The following is a 22,683-nucleotide window of genomic DNA, read 5'->3' on the forward strand; positions in this document are numbered from 1 at the left end:
AATAGGGGTGGGAATCACCAGAGGCCTCACGATACCATATCATCACGTTACTTAATATGTCACGATATGATATTATTTTGCGAAATTAAACATATTAATATATTCTGCAATATATTGCAATGTATTACCTTTTTTCCAACTCAAATTTTTCCCAATTTCAAATTATGTCCCCAAAAGGAAACTTTGTCAACATCTGTTTAATTTAAAAAGATACATTTCTCTGTTTGTTCATCTCACTTTAATTTTATTGCTGCAAAATGGGATTGTCAAGCAGACAAACCAATAGATAAATCGATACTTGGCGTCTGTGTGTCGATACAGTATTGCCAAAGAAAATATTGCGAAACGATGCTGTATCGATTTTTTTCCTCGACCCCTAGAATCCAACATATTATTAGAAAATAAAAATCCCCACTGCTTACTGGCGTATAGGAAAGGTGGTCACTAAGGTCATCCACAGATTAGTTAATCCTAAAGATTTGCTGTGTTTGTTTAACATTAAAACTTGATTTATAAAATCATGCCAACAATTATTATGCTATTAAAATAGCTTAGTATTCTATGCAAAAAAGGTATGTATAAAGGCTTTTGGGAACCCTACACATTAATGTAGTCCCAGTTTATTATGCAACTTAATTTTATACAATATATGTAGTAGGGGGTCCCTGTTCTGTCTCTGTTTCAGTTAAGGGGTCCTTGGCTTAAAAAAGGTTGAAGACCCCTGCTCTAGTTTATTAGCATTTCTTTAAACCAAACATAATTGTCTCAGGCAGTGCTAAGCCCCAAATGCAGAAATGGTGCCTCTGCAAAATGGAAGGAACTGGTTTTGGTGGAACATGTGTAACGTTCAAAGTTTGTTTTAGTCGTGCGACAGAAAACTCAGATTGGACAGATAGTCTAGCTAGCTAGAGATCTGAGGAGCAGTTAACTATAGTCCTCATAAATCCACCGGAGTTAATAAAGTAAATATGAAGAAAGCGGAAGGTTATTTCTAGTGATGTCTCAATGAAGCTTTATAAACCTGTATTTGTTGACCCAACAAGATGGTGTTCTTTGAAAGGTTTAAAAAAAAAGGCTCAAGTAATGGCAATTCAGTAAGCTTTTAACCCTTGAACAGAGAGCGCCATCTATTGGGCTCAGAAAAAAATGAAAAAAATGCAGCACCAACAACCATAAACAACAACTTTGTGGAACATGGCCACCATTTGAACGCTGCAAACAGCATCAATAATCATCTTTGGAGTCAGCAAGTAAAACATTTCACATCCACACAGACATGTAAACACAAACACATCTACACAGACAAAAATGTATGAACACACACATGCAGACACACAAGGAGCTTGCGGCACAGCAGCAGATGAGATAACACTAAGTCAACTAGACAGCTTCTACTTTCTATGAGTCACAATAAATGTACTAATATCTGCACTCTCATTTTTGCTTTCTCTGCTTCACTCTGTTTTTGGGAGAAAATAGACCTATATTTACTGACTTACCCTTGTTCTGCCTGTTTCTTACTCTATCCTCTCCCTGCACTTTTAATTCTTCAACCCCTCTCTTTGTTATTATAAATCACACTTAAAGCAAAACAGGTTTTGGGATCATCAGAGTTGTTCTTCATTGTTAAACAACCACCATTGCCAATGAAAATCTATCTGATGAGAAAACCATCCTGTGTTTAGTTAGAACAACTAGAGGGGGTAAAGGTTATAGGATGCCATTAATTTCGGAAACCAAATGAAACACACTGTTACCTACCTACTTTAACATTGTTGGAAACACGTGCGATGTTAGTACACAACTTATCAAGATACATAACAAAGGTCTAGTTGTTTTTAGACAGTTTGATGCGGAAAAGAGATTACTCTGTGTTAGGGAAGCTACTTTGAAAGCATAGCTGTGCAAGCTACCAATTACTTCACACTGGAAGAAGATGAACTTCAGCGAAGCTACCCAACACACATAAGTGGCCTTAGCTATGTTTCAACCGTTTCAATTGAAACAGAGCCTCCCTCCAGGGGGCCCCCAACTGACAGGCAAAAATGAAATCATTTTCTATGTTTGTATGTGACTAATGTATTGTATATTGTTGTCTGTGTTCCGTGCGCGCTGGCGAGTTGTCACTGAGGAGCACTGCTTTAAACTTCTTTTTATTTATTTGTTTCATGTTTTTGCATGACTGTAAGTGATTGGTCCAGTATTAAGCAAGATCGCTGCAGTCGGCAGCAGCGAAACAAGCTACAAAAGTGTTGTTTTACACGCTAAAAGTATTGTTTATTTAAATGAAGTCAGACACTTATTATAAAAATCTGAGCCTGTCAGTGGCAAAAACAGTACTTTTAGTGGATGGAAAGTGACGATGCACAATATGCCTTGTAGGATTACATTGCAGCCTGGTTCGTGGCTGATGGTTACAGCGTTCTTGCTCAATACTGGACTTTTTTTCAAGGATTTTTGTAGACACCATTGCATGCGAAAATAGGGTCCAGGTTGAAAAAAAAGAATTACCATGGGCGCTCGGCTCATGAGAGCAATCACTGACATTCTGAACAGCAGCTAGAAACGTACATACCCAATGGTGAGAGAGAAGGATGAAGAGTGCTTGATTAGTATTCAAATGCTAATATCACTCTGATGCGCATTTAGTATTCACAGGCTCATTTTAACCATGTATAATCCTCTATGTTTGGCAGCATTTACAGAACTGTGCGTGATTGTTCATATCTGGATAAGACTGAGAAGACCTTCAGGGTCCTGCAGAAAGTTATCATGCTTAATTTTCCCGGATAAATTTGATTATTCATAACATGTTTAAAACATGCATGGAGTCAGAAGAGATGCTGTTAGCAAGTCTGAGCATGCTCTTCTTATGGGTTGTTTGAAAGGAGTGTGCAACAGGTTGACCAATGATCTTAGCACACATTTTGAGTTGACTGTATAATTTAGTGTTAAGTTTAGCAGAAAGGCTGCTGAGTCACGATACATGGGTCACGATTCAATATATTGCAATATATTTCGATACTGTGCATAAGGCGATATATTTGGATTTTTTTTAAGTATAATTTTAGAAAAACTAATATTTAAAAAAAGACATGATGTGCATAAAAGTCAAAGAAGTTTACTTTAGGTAAACAATTCAGTACACAGAAAATCTAACTGCCAGTTAGCAGACTGATCTCATAAAGTGGCGTATGTATGACATGCCAATTCGTATGCCCTTTTTGCGTGTTATCGTGACGCATAATCACCCTTTAGCGTTGTTTATCAACACCGTTTGGCCGCCATTGACCTACATTACGTGTGAATTTTCGCCGTAGCGAGTAGTATGAAAGGACATAAGTCCATGGAGGGGGGAGGTTGGTTGGAGTGGCAGATGGGTAAAACACAGGACTTTCACCCAGGAGAGCCAGGATCTTGCCCCGCGTGTGGCGTTTGTCAAAGTTTTTTCTTTTTAAAGCCTTCCCCAATGTTTCTTTCCTAAACCCAACCGTTTATTGTTTTCCTAAGCGTGTGACGTTGGTCACCGTCGTGTTTTTGTCGTTTTTTTTGTCGTTTTTTTTGTCGTTTTTTTTGTGTTACTAAAGCCTTTCCCAATGTTCTTTTCCTAGAACCCAACCCAACTCTCACGATAGTACGGCACGTTCTCGCAATAAGACGCCACGTGGCTCGTGTATGTTTACATCCGCTGTATACAGCATAGACATACACGTGGAAAGCTCAAAATGCGATAACACACCATTTGGCTTTAGGAAAGTGGCGTGTATGTTTACGCAAAGTCATGATGCCAAGTTGCAGTTTGGGATTGTGGTTCACAGGTTCTTAGTGAGCAAATTTTGATATGCTAAAGTAGAACAAAGTTCAGCCATAGCTACATTGTTAGCTTCTAGCAATAAGTCGGGCACTGCTAGGCTCTGTTAGGCAAGGACACTAGTGGTCCATCTCAGCATAGCCATCTAGCAGTGATGGGGTTTAAAAACAACATAAACGTGAACCACTGTCTTCCTTGAATATTTTTGAATCTAAACAAAAAACAAAATGCGTTTTTGAAAATTGATACAGTATTGCAAAATAAAATATCGCGATACTCAAGTGTATCAAATTTTTCTTACACCCCTATACAGTACAGCATGACACTGTGTATCACTGAGTTATAAAACAAATAATCTGGCCGCTGGTTCTAAAGGATCTAAGCCTACGGAGAAAGTAAAGGCGCTGCTGTATCTTTTTACAAATGTGCTCTATGCGAAGTAGTGAAGTCGAAATAAAGCTTCATGAACCACTAGCTCAATTTGTTGTGCCAAATAGATGGCACTCTCTGTTTAAAAAAAAAAAGGCTCAAGTAATGGCAATTCAGTGTGCGTTCAACCCAGGGCCGGCGATTGCCATGGGCGACCTAGGCAATTGCCTAGGGCGTCAAATGTGTTGGGGGCGCCGTGTCGCCCTTAGGTCTACTTCCCATTAATAATATGCCAAGCGAAATAAAACGTGTTTATTAAACATGATCATCCTAGGGCGCCCCCTCAGCCACACGTTTACTTGTCAACCTTTCATTACGCGACGTTTCCAGTCTCTGGGTCAGACTCAAACACACGGAGCTCTGAAGCAGACCTGTGTGTCGCTTATGTCCACTCTCTCTGTAGAAATAGAGACGAGCAGCGGCACAGACACGGAGCTGCTGCAGCGCGCCTTCCGTGGACGCGCTCTGCTGTGGGCATGCTGCAGCAGATGTGTCCCTATTTCTGCGTAGTTTTGTGTTTCCACCGCCGATGTAGAGCAGCGTACAGCCACTTCCCTAAACTGTCTCATTCAGAGACCAGCGTCCCAAACGGGGCTCTGTGTCTGTCAGGAGGTGAGATCTACCATATCAGCAGAGATATCACGTAATGCACAGCAGACTATGGTGTAGGTGGATTATTTTCTGAAATATAGTGACTTTATTCTTGTAATAGCTTATTGTATTATCACTATATTTTTCTCAAAATATCACGACTCCTCAAAACCTCAGAACACAGATGAATACTGTATTTTGAATGTGCACAAAGTTTTGAACATGAGCAGAAATCTTGCTCAAACACATCTGAAATATTACAGTCCAGGGGTTTATTAATTCATTAAAATGAATTAATGTATCATTCAGGTGAATAATTTTAATATGCACATTTAAGGAGGTTACTTCCTCAACAAAAGAAGCAAAAGTGGGAAAAGTAAATGTTGCCTAGGCTACATGTGTATATATCATATATATACATATATCTGGGTCACAATTGTGACCCAGATATAATTAGCAAAGTCGATCTACAGGAGAATAAATAGATGAAAGCAATACAGAATGCCTGAGAGCCTTACTGCAATATATTCCATTATGTTTTTATATTTGGATTGTAGTCTATGTTTTAGAAAATGTGTGATGTGCACCAACAACACCAAAACAAATTCCTTGTATGTGTTAAACGTACTTGGCAATAAAACCCTTTCTGATTCTGATGTTTCCCTTTAGATAGATATTTACAGTATAAATTGATTCAGAAAAAGGTAAACAAAAATAATTGCATACAAATTCACCAGAATGCAGAAAATTAAGTATTTAATGCTCAAAATGTTTTGGGGGTGGACCCCCAGGCCCCCCCCCCATCATAAGTCACCATGCACACAAATCTGGAAACAAAACACTGGCCTCTGGGTTGCCAGACCAGTTATGATTAGACCAAATGTTGGTGCCATCTAACTTACATGGAAGCTAGAAACTAAAATGTACATACATTGCTGCTCTATCGCTGACACAGCGCTGTGGAGATCTGGCAATGCAAGACAAGGGGGGAGGGGGGGGGCGCAAAACTCAATCTCGCCTAGGGCAACCAAAGGGCTAGAACCGGCCCTGGTTCAACCCTTTGTTGAACATGTGTTATTTGATCTTTCTCTGCCCTCTCATAATCTCAAACTGCTTGCTACTATGTGCCTGTGTCGTGTGTTCAAGTCCTCTACTGCTGCCCAGTTACTGTTGTTATGCCTTCCTTAGTTACTGTTGTTACGCCTGACAAGCTTTCATGCCTGGCATGTCTATTACAGTATGTATGCACCGGTGTCAGACATTCCCAAGGAGATAATTAGTAATTTTAGGCGAACAGGTGAAATATCTGAGAGAGCAAGACAAAAGGGACGGCAGTATGCATTCGAGGGATATATATCCACGACATAATATGCAACCCATTAGAGAATAATTTCATCAAAATTGAGGATAAAGCCTATAGGTCATGTCATAATGTGAGCCGCCTTATACGCTGACTATTCAAATGGGAAACACACAAATTGAGGAACAGCTTTGTTCATGCACAGCAGGGTAAGTGAAATTCGAAAATAATCTAATAATTATAAATCAAACAGCTTATCTATAAATCTTGTGGAATAAACATAATACATTAGCCTGAACACTTTGCAAACTTTGCATTCTCCTGCTTATATTTTTAGCGATTAACAAAATGTTGAAATATATTTAATCATCTTAAGGACAATTCCGGCGCAAAACAAACCTTTATAACAGATGTGTACCCACTCAATCGCTCTCTGGGATATGTTTTCATGCTAATCGAATGTGTTTGTAGCTTGAAGCTAGCGCGGACCGCTGATTAGCTTACAACGCTACTATTTGGTGTACAGGGAAAGTAAAAACAAATAGCTATTTATACCTATATATATATATAAAGGCTCAAATATCACCACACTTCAACGGTAGTATAACTAGGGTCCTTAAATGTTAACCGAAGCATTGAGAACATTGTAAGTGTACAGACAGTATATTTAAGGCTATGTTCACACCGCAAGTCTTAAGGCCTAATTCAGATTTTTTGCTCAGATCCGATTTTTTATTTGGCTGTTCACATTACCTTTTAAAATGTGGCCTATATCAGATTTCAGTGTGAACTGTTTGCGGTTTTGAAATGACCCACATTCGCAAAACAACAATAACAACGACATCAGACACAGCACGCTGTTGCACTAAAATTCGGGAGGTTATGGAGGAAGTAAGCATTTTCACTTTTATTTCAAAACGTTTGTGTATTGTATTGTAGCATTAATGAGCAGGTGCTGAGGAGGAGAAGAATGAAGAGAAAAAGAGCCAAATTGGCTATTTTGGCCTTTTATGGGGTTATGGCTGCAAATTCACGGCGGAGGTCTGTGTGACCGGACGACCGATTTGCACGTCAGGACCGTTACGGGCCTCCACCAGAGTTTCCTCTGGCTTCGCCCTCGCACGTGCTCACACACTCCACCTCCCCGACGGTGCGGGCGAGACGGGCCGGTGGTGTGCCTGACCCCGAGGAACCGAGATCCCACCTCAGCCGGCCCTCACTTTCATTGCACCACGGGGCGACCCTTTGACTCGCGCACGCATTAAACTCCTTGATCCGTGTTTCAAAACGGGTCGGGTGGGTTGCCGACATCGCCTTTTAACACGACACAACGCGGTTAGGGCACACTGAGGACAGTCTGCCCAGGTTGACAGCTGCACTGGGAGCAGGAGGCCCCGCCCCGCCCCTCCCCGCGGGGAGAGAGGGTGCAGCGAGGGTTATTGAGGTAAAAGTCGCATCAAATCCGCCTTGGTTGTTCACGCCGCGGCCGCATTGAAAAAAATCAGACCTGGGTCTGATTCAGGACCACATATGGAAGTGGCCTGAATCTGATTTGAAAAAATCAGATCTGGGCTAGATTTGAGTGTTCACACTACTTCTGAAGAAGTCAGACCTGGTCACTTGACCCCAAAAAAATTTGGCCACTTTTGCCTGCAGTCTGAATGTAGCCAAAAAGATAGTTTAGAAAGACAGTAGCTCCCGAGATGGCGACCGCCTGTATAAGAGAATGGGAGTGTCTTTATAATCTATCTTTCTTCAATCTTTTTCTCAATGCTTCAGTTAACATTTAGGGACCCTCATTATGCTACCGTTGAAGTGTGCTGATATTTTGAGCCTTTTTAGTGGTATAAATAGAGATTTGTTTTTACTTTCCCTGTGCCCCGAATACTAGCGTTGTAAGCTAATCAGCGGTCCGCACTAGCTTGTTTCAAGCTACAAACACATTTGATTAGCATGAAAACAGGTTTGTTTTGCGCTGGAATTGATCTTTATTTTACGTTCAAATATATGCATTATGCACAAAGAATCGTCATTGCAAGCAATGCTGTGCTGAGTTAGCTAGCTAGCTAACATTAGCGTGTTCTTGCTTTGGAGCAAACGTAGCTAGCTAGGTGTTTGTTAATCTTGTCGACATTTAGTTGTGAATGGGGCCTCTCACACTGCTTGATCCACGTCCGGCATTTCTCCCCTTGGGTTTTAGGTTTCAGGAAGGGAACAAATTCCACCACCCCGTCCAAACTTTTAGGATAGCGGGTATCGGATTTGCACAACGCCTCGGCGTGTTTCCCTCACTCGAAAGCTTGACAGACCTCCTGTGCCTAGTTACGGTTGCTAAGCCACGATTGGCCTATGGCGGTTTTCAGGCGTGGCTTAGCGAAGGGTCAATTACTCTCTTTCTTCCTTTCCACCTGTGCCGACATTCTTAACGTTTGCTCCGCAAAAAGTTAGGTACCTCAGATCTAAATCTACGCTCAATAATGCCACCCGTGAGGCCAGGCGTGTGTGCAGGAGAGCTGAGCGCAGGTGGAAAAAGGACAAGCTCCATGTATTATATGAAGTCCTTAAGGAAATCTTGAGAAAATATCAGAAAACTGTCAAAGCTGAAAACACAATTATCTCCGAAAATTTTAATAAAAAGCTCAAGTCCTTTTTAAAACAATTTTTTAACGATTCTTTATTAAATTCTGCACAATCCTCTTGCTTGGAAGCTTCTTTTGAAGTCTTTGAAAAATTTCTTAACTTCTTTTTAGGCAAGGTTGCCACTATCAGAGCCCATATTTCATCCCCTGCTTTTGACCCTTCCATAGTTGGCACTTGTGCAACTGTCCTCAACCAGTTTGAGCCTGTGTCGCTTTTAAATCTCACTGAAATCGTCACAAAACTAAAACCCTCATATTGTTCCACTGACATAGTGCCCCCTTGCCTCTTTAAAGAAGTCTGGGAGACTATTGGGCCCGATTGTTCAAAAAATCATTAATAGTAGCTTCTTTGACAACACATGTCAAAGAAGCAGTTGTGGAACCCCTGATTAAAAAAAGAAATCTGGATTCCTCGGTTTTATCCAATTACAGACCTATCTCGAAGCTTCCTTTTATCTCAAACATTTTAGAGAAGACTGTACTTCTACAGTTGCAGTCTTTTTAACATGGAATCTTTGAGATTTTTCAATCTGGTTTTAAAGGATTTCACAGCACTGAAACTGCACTTTTAAGAGTTTTCAATGCCCTTTTATTAACCATTGACTGGCAATTCTGCCATACTAGTGCTTTTAGACCTCACTGCTGCATTTGATACAGTTGACATGCAGTTCTTATCTCCCGTCTAGAGCACTGCGTTGGTATCAGAGACACTGCATTGCAGTGGTTTAAGTCCTATTTGTCTGGGAGATGCTTTTCAGTAAAGCTTGGGGAATTTGGTTCATCTACTGCCACCCTTCTTTGTGGTGTTCCACAGGGCTCAATTCTTGGACCACTTCTTTTTTCTCTATATTTCCTCCCCCTAGGAAACATAATTAGAAAGCATGATATCCTTCCCGTTGACCTAGGCTACTTGCAACAATATGCAAAACCCATAGTCACAAATCTGAGTGTCAAAATAGACAATGGTTTTAAACTTGATAAACAATACATAAATAACATAAATAATGTTGTTAAATCCAGTTTCTATCACTTGAGGCTTTTATCTCAAATTAAACCTGTTTTATCTTGTAATGTGATTCATGCTTTTATTTCAACTCATTTAGACTACTGTAATGCACTTCACGTTGGCGTTAATCAAACCTCTCTCTCACGCTTACAGTTAGTACAAAACTCGGCTGCTCGTCTTTTAACCGGAACTCGCAAGCGTGAACACATAACACCAGTCCTGGCCTCGCTACATTGGCTCCCGGTCCATTTTATAATACACTTTAAGATCTTATTGTTTTTTTTTAAATCACTGAATGGGTTGGCACCTCACTACATCTCAGACCTCTTACAAGTTTACACCCCCTCACGGTCACTTAGGTCTACTGATCAATTTCGGCTGGTCGCTCCAAAAACCAGGGTAAAAACCAGGGGCGACCGCGCTTTTTCAGCTGCAGTACCTAAACTGTGGAATGAGCTACCTCCACAGGTCAAATTGGCCCTGACCCTTGAATCTTTTAAATCCCGCCTTAAAACTCACTTTTCTACTCACTATTCCCTGGCTTTTAACCCAGCATGAGAATTGTGTGGTCTTATGTTGTTTTATGTGTTCTATGTGTTTTATATGTGTTTCTATGTTGTTTATCACTTTGTAAACCTTTGTTTTTTAAATGTGCTATATAAATAAAATGGATTGGATTGGATTGGATGTTATGAATAGCATAAATAATTCCCAAGATTACCACACTTTTGTCAATATCAGAAAAACAAATATCACAATTAGAGAATCCTTTTGCATGTAGGACACTAATAAGACCAAGTTGAGTTGATGCCTGAGTTTGGTATATAGTGAGTAATGTCAATTAAATCTTCATTGAGATCTTCAGAGTATGTTAACATGATTTTAGTTGTGGACAAAATGTGTATGTGTGTGTGTGCAGCAGATGGTTGCTAAGCTACAGTGTACTGTATCTGTATTTGTGTGTGCGTGTGTGACTGTCATAACCCATTGTAACACAGTGCCGGGTTGCTGTCACAATAAAAAATAAACCCATATTTGTCTGTCATACTGTGAAAATGAGTGTGTTGTATGAAGACATAAACACAGCCCGTAGGTGTCTGCCACTGCTTCAGCAGCACAAAGTATACTGTAGTTCAGAAAATGGGTTAATGTAAGAGAAATGTATTTAGTTGTGTTTGTTCATTGGTTTTACCTTCACACAACCAATGATAGAACTAGATTTTCACACCAGTGGACATGGAAGCTACCTAAAAATCAATAAGTCTAAGGGCTACATTTTTCTGAACCCTGCAACATGCAGCATGCTCAGATGGTTTGCTACACAGAACCATCTAAGAAGCCGTTATTGGAAACTGTTTGGAAAAGGGCAAAAAAAAAAAGAAAAAAAAGAAAAAGGAAACTGAAAATTTAAATGTAAAATGATAATTTCAAAATGTAAAGTGCAATGTAAAAAGACAAATTTAAAATGCAAAGATTAAATATAAATGCTTAAACTGAAATCTTTGAAATCTTTTATTGATTGAAAATAGCAATGGAAATAAGAAAAGAGAAACATCAAATATGAAACTCAAAATGTGCTTGTTGTTGCTTAAATGGAAATACTTAAATAAAATCTCAAATAGAAAAAAATAATTATTTTATTTTAGCCTTTGCACTTCATAATTTTCAATTTGAAATTTTATCTTTTGAATTTTACATTTGGAAATTGCCCTTTGACATTTTAAGATTCGATACCCGTACACCGTTTCTGGGTTAGTGGACTACCAAACGCCGCTGCCCTGACAGAGCTCCAGGGCCTGCAGCTCCCCTCTTCCTGCTAAATGGCCGGTCTGTGTGAATGAGGGCATGGTCAGCAAGCTTGTTATGCCCGCAATCTCTTACCACAGGTTCCAGTTAATCTTATAATGGATATGTGTGTTGAGTTATTTAAACAAATGATTGGAGAAATAAACGCCTCTTGTCCGCGAGTGAGCTGGATGGAGCAATGAGAGCTAGCTTGCCTCCTAACAAGACCTCTAAAATTCACAAAAATGCATTAAATTGGACAAAAGTGTTAGCTAAGCTTTGTATGACCTTAGGGAGCTGTTATATACATGCCGTGACGAAATTCAAACTGTAAATATACTATAGTTATGCCAAAAGTGTAGCAAAGCTCTTTTCCCATAGGATTAAATGGGACACATAGCCTAGCTAGCAGCTCCTCCTAAGGAGACCCAATCGGACACAAATGTTAGCTTTATAAAACCTTGGGGTCAGTGGCGTAGGCACAATTAGTATTTTGGGCGGGCCAGTACAAAAGTAAGTGGGCCATTTTCAAAAGACGAAGTAGCAAAAAGAAGAAACTGAAAAAACAGCAACGATTTTACCTTCCAAAATAATGCATTACAACGGCAATAACAATACTGTCTACAACATGCTCAACCAACAAAGCTCAGTCTAAAAAGTTTGTACTCAACAAAATAGATAAAACTGTTATAAAATTAACCCTTTTATTGCACAAAGTGGCAACTTAACCTGAACCCACACAGCAGAGAAGGCGTTTACATACTGCATGACATAGAATAGCCTACATCAGACATAAATCGCACATGTAACAATGCAACAGCATTGTTGCTTCAGGACTATGGTCAGATCATGAGCAGCAAATGGCTACCAGCAGTAAAAGACAATCAAAGAATGAAAACTTCCAGCCAAGCATTGTTTGAATTATGAAAGATATAATGAAAAGTGGCCAGCAAGGCACCAAATCTTAGACCGTGTATCGAGTCCACGGCAGTGACAGGATCAAAGAAAACTAAAAAACGACGTCACTCACAGATAAGTTATCTTCTTGTTTAATGTGGGCAAAAAACGAACGCGTTTGAAAAAAAATCTGTGTTCACCATTTCTTACTAAATAGGAAGGTCACTAGGTTAGGTTACTTAATTAATAACACAAGAAGCATGAAACACATTTTACTTAATGTTACCTCTGTGAGGGCCAGCACTCAAACACACTCCTCTCTGGTTGATGGGCTGACAGCTCCGCTGGGGAAATGTCTGCACATGTTGCTGAAAAGCTCGTCCTCATTTACACTGGATTCCATCCAAGAAAACTGTCCATACCACTTTAAAGAGAAGCCATTGTTGTCGCAGTAACTTTCAACAGTACATTGCTTAACACATCCATGGTACATTGTCTAAAAAGCCAGCTAGCTAACGTTAGCTGCTGAAGGAAGCCCGGAGAGTCTGCCTGTTGTTACCATAGCAACCAACTATGTTCCGAAGGCGTTTGAGCTAATTGTTTGATTGTATGGTTTAAACAGTTTTGTTTTAATCAGAAGAAAATACACATTCAACACACACACAACTAGCTAGTTCTGTTATTATTTCTTTTTTTGCATACATTCTAATATTTTTCATAGCAAAACATATTTTGATCAAACTTGGCTGGACGGGCCAGTGAGTAAAGTGGGTGGGCCAGTGCCGCCCTGGGGTAGCTGTAATATAAGTGGCGTGACAAAATTCAAACTGTAAATATACTCTAGTTATGTCGAGAGTGTAGGTAGCTAACTCGCCGTGTTCTGTACACATAGGATTGAAGGGACTAGCTAGCAGCTAAAGAAACTCCTCATGTTCACAAAAACATGCTTTGCACGTGACGTCCCAACTACTGGCTGGCGGGCAAGAACATCATTCTATAATGTATATTTGTTGTGTGAATTGAGTGAATTTGCTCAAGAATCAATTTGTTGGCTGAAAGCCTACTGTGAAATTTAACACAGGTGTCAGCAAAAGACTGGTTAAAACGAGACTGATAAGAAGAGGCATTGCAACAATGTTTACAAATATACATCGTCACGCTGGCGGCACAGATTATGTAGACGCAGAGCGCTACGATTGACTGACACACACACACACACACACACACACACACATTGTTAAAATCATACGCTGGACGCTTTATTAGTCTTTCTACATGGGTTTAGTTAATGGTCGGGCTATAATAAGACCACGTCGGTTATGTAATCGCTGACAACCGGGACAATTTCATAGTGGTTGGTGTAAACCGGGATATTTTAGCGTCCCGACACTGCTTTTGTCGGGACTCGGGACTGTCCCGGTCAAACCGGGACGTCTGGTCACCCTACATGATACATGCCTAGTGTTTAAAAAAAAAGGTTTAAAAAATAAACTACTTATCAAGCTGTCATTCGCCGGCAGGCAGGGTGTACGTATTCAGATGAAGACTTTATCACTCGACGGAACAGATTAGCAAACGTTAGCAGGTAGTTAGCTAGCTAGCTAACTAGTAACACTCACCTTTGCTTTGATTATGAAGATATTCCTGTTTTTCACCTCTCATACGACAGCTTTGTTAACCCATCCACTCTTGAAAAAAAGATAGCTATCTGTACTTTTGTAGGCTTTCATTTTTTGTGCGGTGTAAAGTGACGGATTCTCTATAAGATAGATGTGAATATCTTCAAACTCCAAGTCTGGTAGAGACTTGCTAGTTTCAAAGCAATGGAAACATCAGCGGGTGCTGTGTATGGATCACAAGTTCCAAGTGACATATGGTCTGAATAGTTGATTGATTGTAGTATTGGAAATCTGCAAGGCTGCAATTCCCGTGACTGGCCACTGTTCAGCGCCCTTCTATCGACGTTTCTTGCCCGCCAGGTATCCACGGTAATGACGTCACTGCAAAGTATGAATTGTTAGCTTTATAAGACCTTGGGGTAGCTGTAATATAAGTGTTTTATTTAAAATAAACGCAAGAACAAGTTTTTCTGTGTCTTGTTTAGACAGAAAACCCTTAATTCACTCCAAATTTTTCAGGTGGTAATAGATAGATTTAGTAATAGCTTTTAAGTGCCTGTTAATATTCAGGTCAGGGTTAATAATTACACCAAGATTTCTGGCTTGATTTGTTGTTTACAATGACATGGGGGTCAAGGTGAGCACTGACCTTTGACCTTTCATTTTTGGGGCCAAAAACAATTACTTCTGTCTTATCTGAATTGAGCTGTAGCTTAGCTGCTACGGGTACAATGGGACTTTTCAGTCATTGTCAGGGTATATGTCCATGTGCCTGTGGCAATTTAAAGGAGAAACTACGGCTGTGAACAAGGAGCACTCATTTCATTTGCAAGCCATGTCTGGTGCCTATGAATGATTAGACAGAAAATCTTTTTGAAGATAGAAATGGAGGAAGAGACTAAATCAGGCATTTCAAAACTGCTCTGGGGCATTTCTGAGCAGTGCTTTTTGTGTTACCTTAGTTTTATGATTAAAAAGGATGAATTTCTATTAGGCGCTTAATCAGTGACTTTATTACTGACAGCCTTGTAATCAAAGTTCCATCAGACGCCTGGTTGACCGAGCAGTTTATTCAGAAAAGTAAACAAGGGTACAATTTCTTTTTTGTTTTATTAAATCAGACCACCGTGGCTTTTTATGATTATCTGTGCTGTTTAAGGTCACATCATTTAGTTTGCTTACCCATCTCTAACATCTGACCTAAATCAGCTAAAAAAGTTTCGTCTTCATGGAGCTCCCTGCAAAATGATGCAAAGCCAGTGTGCTGGAACTGTTAATAAGGATCTTGTGGCAGACTCAGTAAGGAGCTGCCTTTGCTTTTTTTTTTAGCCAGGATTTAAATAGATTTGAGCTGGCTAGTTTGGTTTTGGAATTCTTCCTGCTGCAGCACAAATTGACTTTGCTCTGATTGCAGTTGACGGCTGCACACTGATGTCTGCTGACTCCTTACAGCTTTTATTCATGCCAATTCCTAAACCAGGTCTCTACCTAATAGCCAGGTCAAGTCAATTTTATTTATGTAATAAAATACACAAGCTGTGATGAAATAACAGATACAAAAACTTAAAGGATCATGGGCATGACCAAAATGCATGGACTTTCTTGAAAAAGCAGTGGAGATGGTGGGAATACACTGAGCTTCAGCCGGATTTTGCAGTTTCAGAGGCCATGGATGGCATTTTGAAAGATAGTTGTATCATTTGGGGGTGGCGGTAGCTCAGTCCATAGGGACTTGGGTTAGGAACCGGAGGGTTGCTGGTTCAAGTCCCAGTATGGACCAAAGTACAGAGTGTGGATTGGTAGCTGGGCACTGGCAGGTGCTCTTGAGCAAGGCACCGTACCTCCCCAACAACTCAGGGCGCTGGTCCAGCACTGGCTACCCACTCACTCCGACATCTCTCCATTTGTGCATGAATAGAGCCCAGTCTCACTGAAAAGCGTTACAAATACCACGGGTTTCTACCTGTGAAATACGTGCAATGTGTACGCGAAATTGAAATTGTGCGTACAGCAGATACGCGGAGCGCTCCAATTACAGTAATGGAAACCACTGCGTTTATAGTATGAAGGGACGTGTGGCCGCGTAAGGAGGCTGGTTGGGGTGGTGGATGGGTAAAACACAGGACTTTCACCCAGGAGACCGGGGTTCGCGTCCCGTGTTTGGCGATTTTAGGCCGTTTATTAGCGTGTTCATGTGGCGCGTTTTTGCGACTTTGTAGTGTTTTTTTGTTAAGCCTTTCCCAATGTTTCTTCCCTAAACCCAACCGTTTTATTAGTGTGTTTTTGGCGCTTTTTGCGACTTTGTAGTGTTTTTTTGTTAAGCCTTTCCCAATGTTTCTTCCCTAAACCCAACCGTTTATTAGTGTGTTTTTGTGATTTTCTTGTGTTATTAAAGCCTTTCCCTGCATTCTTTCTCTAAACCCAACCAACGTGGTAACGCGAGCTGCGTGCATATAAAACGCACCGGTCCCCCTTACTTCAATTGGAGCGCTCCGCGTATGTAATGCACGTAGAATTTCACTTTCTCGTACACATTGCACGGTAGAAACCCGTGTTATTTGTACGCTTTTGAGTGAGATCGGGTTGATGAATAGGTCCTGAGCATGTCTGTGTGTATTTCAGGCCTGTGTGTAGTGATTTCTAACAAACAAAGTGTAAATTGTAATTTCCCCACTGGGGATCAATAAACAGTATAATTATACAGAACAGTAAGTAACGTTTATTTATATAGCACTTTTTGCAGATAAAAATCAAGTGCTTCACAAAGTCAAATACAATAAATAAAAGACATAAGAATACAAAGGAAAACAGGTACTGACAGCCAGAAAAAAAAACTGTCTAAAAGCCTGTTTGAATAACAGACACTTGATGTTTTAGGTTTACTGACAAGTCTTCGATTCACCGCACAACTGTGTTCCTGGACATGCTAACGTTGTTGAATTCCTGCATTTTCTCCGGGCACATTATTCCTGCAACTTTAGAGAGACACTGTTTTATGAAGTCACCATCTGAGAAAGGTTTCCCGTGTCAAGCAATCATTTGAGCTGCCTCATAACGTGTTTTGTTAGCACTGAAAAAATGCTGTTATTGAGTTTGCAAGCTAGCTGCCATTTGTTTAACTTTCTGTTCTCGGTCGGCACCAGTATAGGACGTGTAGGTCTGTTTGGTTTCATAGTGTCGTCGTACATTATATTCTTTCATCACTGCAACAGTTTAATTGCAAATCAAGCAGACACACTTCTTCCCTTAACTTCTATGAAGAAGTATTTATTTTCCCATTGTGTCTCAAATGTTCTGTACTCACTTGCTATCTTGCGTTTCATTGATTCTGCCATTTTTGGTCACCTGTAGCTACATTTTTCTTTGCTTGCTCTTTTTTTGTGGAGAAGCTACCTTGTTCAATACAGTAGCTTCACTAGTGTGTAAACTAAGAATTGCAATACAGTCAAGCGCAAGTTTCATGTGTGGGTCGGAACAGTGTTGTATAAAGTACTTAGTAGTAAAGTACAAGTATCTTACCAGACAATGACTTTGGTAGAAGTTAAAGTCTCCTTTTAGAATATTACTTGAGTAAAAGTCTTAAAGTATTTGATATTTACTGTACTAAGTAAGTATCAAAAGTAATTTTCTGATATTAAATGTACTTAGAAGTGAAAGTAAAAAAAAAACTTTGATTATGAACTTTATGGCCAAAGATGTGTAATGTTATCTTCATCACCACGGATCGTCGTCGGGGTGGTCATCGTCTGTTACCATGGTGGCAGAGCCTGCACCAGGTGCTTCCATGACACTGTGAGTCATTATGCTTCCTCCTCTTCTTCTTAAGTTTTGGCCTATGGTTGTTTTTTTTGCTGCTTGGCAACAAACAGGCATTAGGTCACCAACTGTAATGGAGGGTGCATTATCTTGGCAATTTAGGAGCAATGATTCGCCAAACCTGCTTTTTTCCAGTGTAACAAATTTCTTCTGATTTTGCAGTAACGAGTAAGTAAGATGCTTAGGGGAATAGTAGTGGAGTAAAAGTATACATTTTATTTAGGAAATGTAGAATGTAGGAAATATAAATAACGAAGTAAAGTACAGATATGTGAAAATTCTGCTTCAGTACAGTAGCAAAGGATTTGTACTTCATTACATTACAACACTGGTTTCGAAACATTTAAAAAAGAAAATTAAAATGCTAAAAAATTTAACAAAACACCCAAAATTCAATGAAAGTAGAGATCCGATCTTTTGTTGTACTTGCGAAGCGTGTTGTATGGAATCATCCGTGTTGTTTTTGGGTAATCAAAATTAGGTAGTTAAAAAGAAACCCATATTTCTGATAAAGACATTTAGACCACGGGTCAAATTTGACCTGAAGACAACATAAGGGTTAAGGGGAGCTGCAGATTGTATTTTCCAGTTTGCTCCCCTTGCGGTATAAATTACTTTTCAGTGTTTGCTACCTCTCCCCAGCAATGCACACTTTTGACTCTTAGTTTGGCCTGTTTCACCTACCATACATTTCACTGACTGTCAAAGCATATTAGTCGTCAACTGTTATGTCCACATTGAAAGTTCGGTCTCATGTGGTGGCTCCAGTATTTTGTTCACCCACTCCAGTTTTATTCAATCTGTCTGAGATGCACATAAAGGAGGACCTGAGGAGAAAATGATGCTGCAGCTCAGCATGTGTTTAGCAATATGTCCTTACTGTTTTGTACATTCAGTAAATTTGGCCTTTTACAAAATGGCCCCAGACAGTTCATTTGGTAGAGAAAATAGACCTGGGTCGTGATCTGAGCATGGTTGTGCGAGTGCACACACTGGACAAATAATAGAAGAATTTCTGTTTAGGTCTCTCAGCTGTCTGTTCTGTAGGGTATTTTCAGAAAGTAGAAGGGTGTATTTACAAAAAAGGAATCCCACAAAACACACCTTCAGTTTCTTGAAAATGTGGATGAAGAGCATCTTTGCCACACTCCTTATTTTATCCTTCTCTTATAGCCTTTGCTTTCCATTATCATCCACATCTCTTCTTTATTCCCCACTCCCTTCTCCTCTCGCCTTTTTATCACCACCCTTTATCTCCTGCTATCGTTAATGTTCCCTCTGATTTTTCATCATTGCTCTCTCTCTCTCTCTCTCTCTCTCTCTCTCTCTCTCTCTCTCTCTCTCTCTCTCTCTCTCTCTCTTTCTTCACTTCTCTCTCTAAGGAACCAGATGTGTTCTTGTATGATTTATTCAGATGCAGAGCTTGGGGCTGAGAGAGTCTGCTAGAGGCACAACGCACTCTGCTTGAGTTCAAATGGTTGAGTATACTTCCTACTGTAATTCCTCATGAAAATGAGTTTTTCTCATGCTTTTTTATTTATTTTTTTTACTAAAGAAGTTGCATCATCATTGTGGACATGACATTTTTTTGCTGGCTTACACTTAAAAAAAAAAGAGACACAAAAAATTGAGAAAATTGCTTTTTACAAGTGAAAATGTGCTGTGTCTCCCATCTCATGCATATATATATATATATATATGCAATCATGCAATCAATTGAAAGCTGTTTAAACTCTTACATTAATGATAGCCATACGTAGCCTATAGTTGGCAGATGTGTGGATGTTAATGTTGTATCCCGATGTTAACCCCTTAACGCCGACTGTTGCTAATTTGCATCAAACCCCTTCCATTCCGACTGCAGGCGAGATAGCGTGTGTATTCCCCCCAATGCCGGTTTGTTTACATGCGATACATACCTCAGAACCTTTTGCATGCACTGGTTTCTCGTAGGACCGGTCGGAGTGGGAGATACATCCAGTTCACGGAAGCGAAATTAAACCTAACCCTACCCCTAACCCTACCCCTAACCCTAAAGAAACTACTGTCAATGTGAGGGAGTAGGAGAGTGTTTTCTTTCTTGCCGTTGTCAAGATCCATGTATTTGTCAATTACAGTTTAGAAGTTCTAACAACTTTGTGACATGAATGAAATCTACTATGTGTTTTATTAATTTTACCATTTTGTAAAGAATTTTACCATAATGCCTGTTGTCGCTAATTTGCATCATACCTACATTTATATCTATTCCATATGCTATAGACAAATTAACAATCTCAACTTAATTTAGCATCAGCTTGGAGCCAGAAACACACATAATATTTTGTTTATATAATTGTGAATAAATTCAGGCGTCAAGGGGTTAATGTATATTGTTTATTTCATGAAACCTGCGATGACTTTACAAGTTTTTTTAACTAATGCTTTATTTGCAAATTCATAACAGTACAAAAAAGGACAAGCATATAGCTCAACAATGAAGCCACCCACATGTAATACTAAAAATAATACAGACCACAGAAGTTACAATAAATCATGCCTCCCATTAGAGGGGTATCTGATATTATCTAAGATAAGGTAAGAGGAGGTTAACCAATATTTTATTTTAAATTTTTCTTCTATATTTCTAAAGCTGCATTTATGAAAATGGAATTTGGCAAGAAGAAAAATTAGGATCATAAGAAAATATTGGTTAACCTCCTCCTTTCTGAAATCATAAAAACAAAGTAAAAATTTTAGAGATGAAGGGACCTTTTAAAACTGCATCCGCGTTTAACGTCGACATTTGTTTAAGCCATATGAGAGGGTTTAATTTCAAGGTCTGTAGCATCACTGAAGTGTACCATATAGTCCAGAGATCTTCAACAGGGGGTCCGGGACCCCTAGGGGGTCCTCAGAGTCACTGCAGGGGGGCCTCCAAATTATTGTAAGTTTTCCAACATATTATTAGCAAATACAAATACCCACTGATAGTAGGCTTACTGGCCTACAGGTAAGATAGTCACTAAGGCCATCCACATATACAGTTCATCCTAAGGATTCACTGTGCCACATGTATATGTAACATTAAAAGATGATTTATAAAATAATGCCGACAATCATTATTTGACTAGCTAAGTGTTCTATGCACTAAAAAGGTGTGTATAAAGTCTTTAGGTTGCCCTACACTTTATTGTAGGCCAAGTTTAACATGTAACAATTTATGTAGTAAGGGGGTCCTTGCTCCAACTCTCTCTCAGTTAAGGGGTCCTTGGTTTGAAAAACGTGGAAGACCCCTGCTCTAGTCTAATGCGATTATACAACAACAGTTACCAACAAAAAAGTGATAGCCAATCTGTATTCATACTGTGGAGCAATTCATTTTAAAATGATAAATCTCACCTCCCAATGTTCAATCTAGGTGAAAAGCTTCTGGGGTGTTTGGGCCTCGGAGGTCATGGTGCAAAGGACCCTAGGGTGAATTACTCCGAACCATCACTTTAATATGCACATGTTGCTAATGTTGGCTGTGTGTGTGTGTGTGTGTGTGTGTGTGTGTGTGTGTGTGTGTGTGTGTGTGTGTGTGTGTGTGTGTGTGTGTGTGTGTGTGTGATATGTAGGTTCATTCATTTTGTCAGGAGGATTTGCATCTCACTTTACTTTATTTAGTTTTGGGGAAAACTCTCACTCCCTCCTTGCTGTTTGCTTGTTGCTTTGCCAAGTCAGCATGTGTAGTGGAATTGTCATAGGTTACCTTTGCAGTACTGTAGGAGAGGACACAGTAAATTGGGCTGGTAGTTTGCCTTTTTCCAGGGAAGGGAAGGGGGTTCAGAGAGCCAAGGCTTTAAGAGTCAAGGTTCGCTTTTAAATGTAATGGTTGGAAAAGGTCAGTCTATACTCTCAAGAAGAAATCTCTCTCATGTAACAGCTGCAGAAGCTGTAAAATGCAGTGTTGTACTGGAGCCTGGATCTCAGGTTGTGGTTTTAGAATGACACAGTAGTTCCTCTCTGTAATGGAGCTACAGGGCAAGGGCAGCAAAGCAAAGCGTGTACAGTGGATCTTGTGCGATGACATTAAGTCTGAGCATACCTCGTATTTTTCTGCTATCTGACTCCAGTGGCTTGTTATCAGACAAGGCTTAACCTATTTTAGGCATCAGAGCCCCCGTGTTGCTTCCCACAGGCTGTCAGAGCACATATGGCACTTCAGAAACACTGCTTAGGGCAAGATTATCAATTCATTGCTTTGTTTAAATGGCTTCCCTTTGGGACACATGCCTTCCTTTATTCTCTGTTCAGGTGCACATTTAAAAGAGGCTATCAGTCATGGATTATATGGCTGGTTTGTGGGGTAAGTACAATAATTCATTACTATGTTACATTATCTCCTTCAGGATTGCATGGCTACATTTGAAAAACCCTGGAATCAGTCAGATGTATTCAGTTAATGGTGACTGTCAAATACTCAACAGGCTTGTAGACTCCCCTTGGCAATCAGCTGAGCCGGTGAGTGACACACAGACATAATTGTTAAACAGTTAACAGCAGGTGTGCCAGTGGGTTTATCAACTGTGAGCTTTCCATTATGAAGGAAACATGAGAGGCTCAATTATATATATATATATATATATATATATATATATAATACCATTGAACCTCTGGGAAGATTCTCACAATGTGACTCATCCTCAGAAATATCACTGGAGGGAAGGACTGATAATCGAGGGCTAAGATGGTTAAAGCGGCATTAGGTACAGTAAATTACATACTGGTGGCTCCAAAATGGCAGTAAGACAAAAATCCCCCCCATG

The sequence above is a fragment of the Perca fluviatilis genome, chromosome 10, assembly GCF_010015445.1.
Source record: "Perca fluviatilis chromosome 10, GENO_Pfluv_1.0, whole genome shotgun sequence".
NCBI classification, from domain to species: domain Eukaryota; kingdom Metazoa; phylum Chordata; class Actinopteri; order Perciformes; family Percidae; genus Perca; species Perca fluviatilis.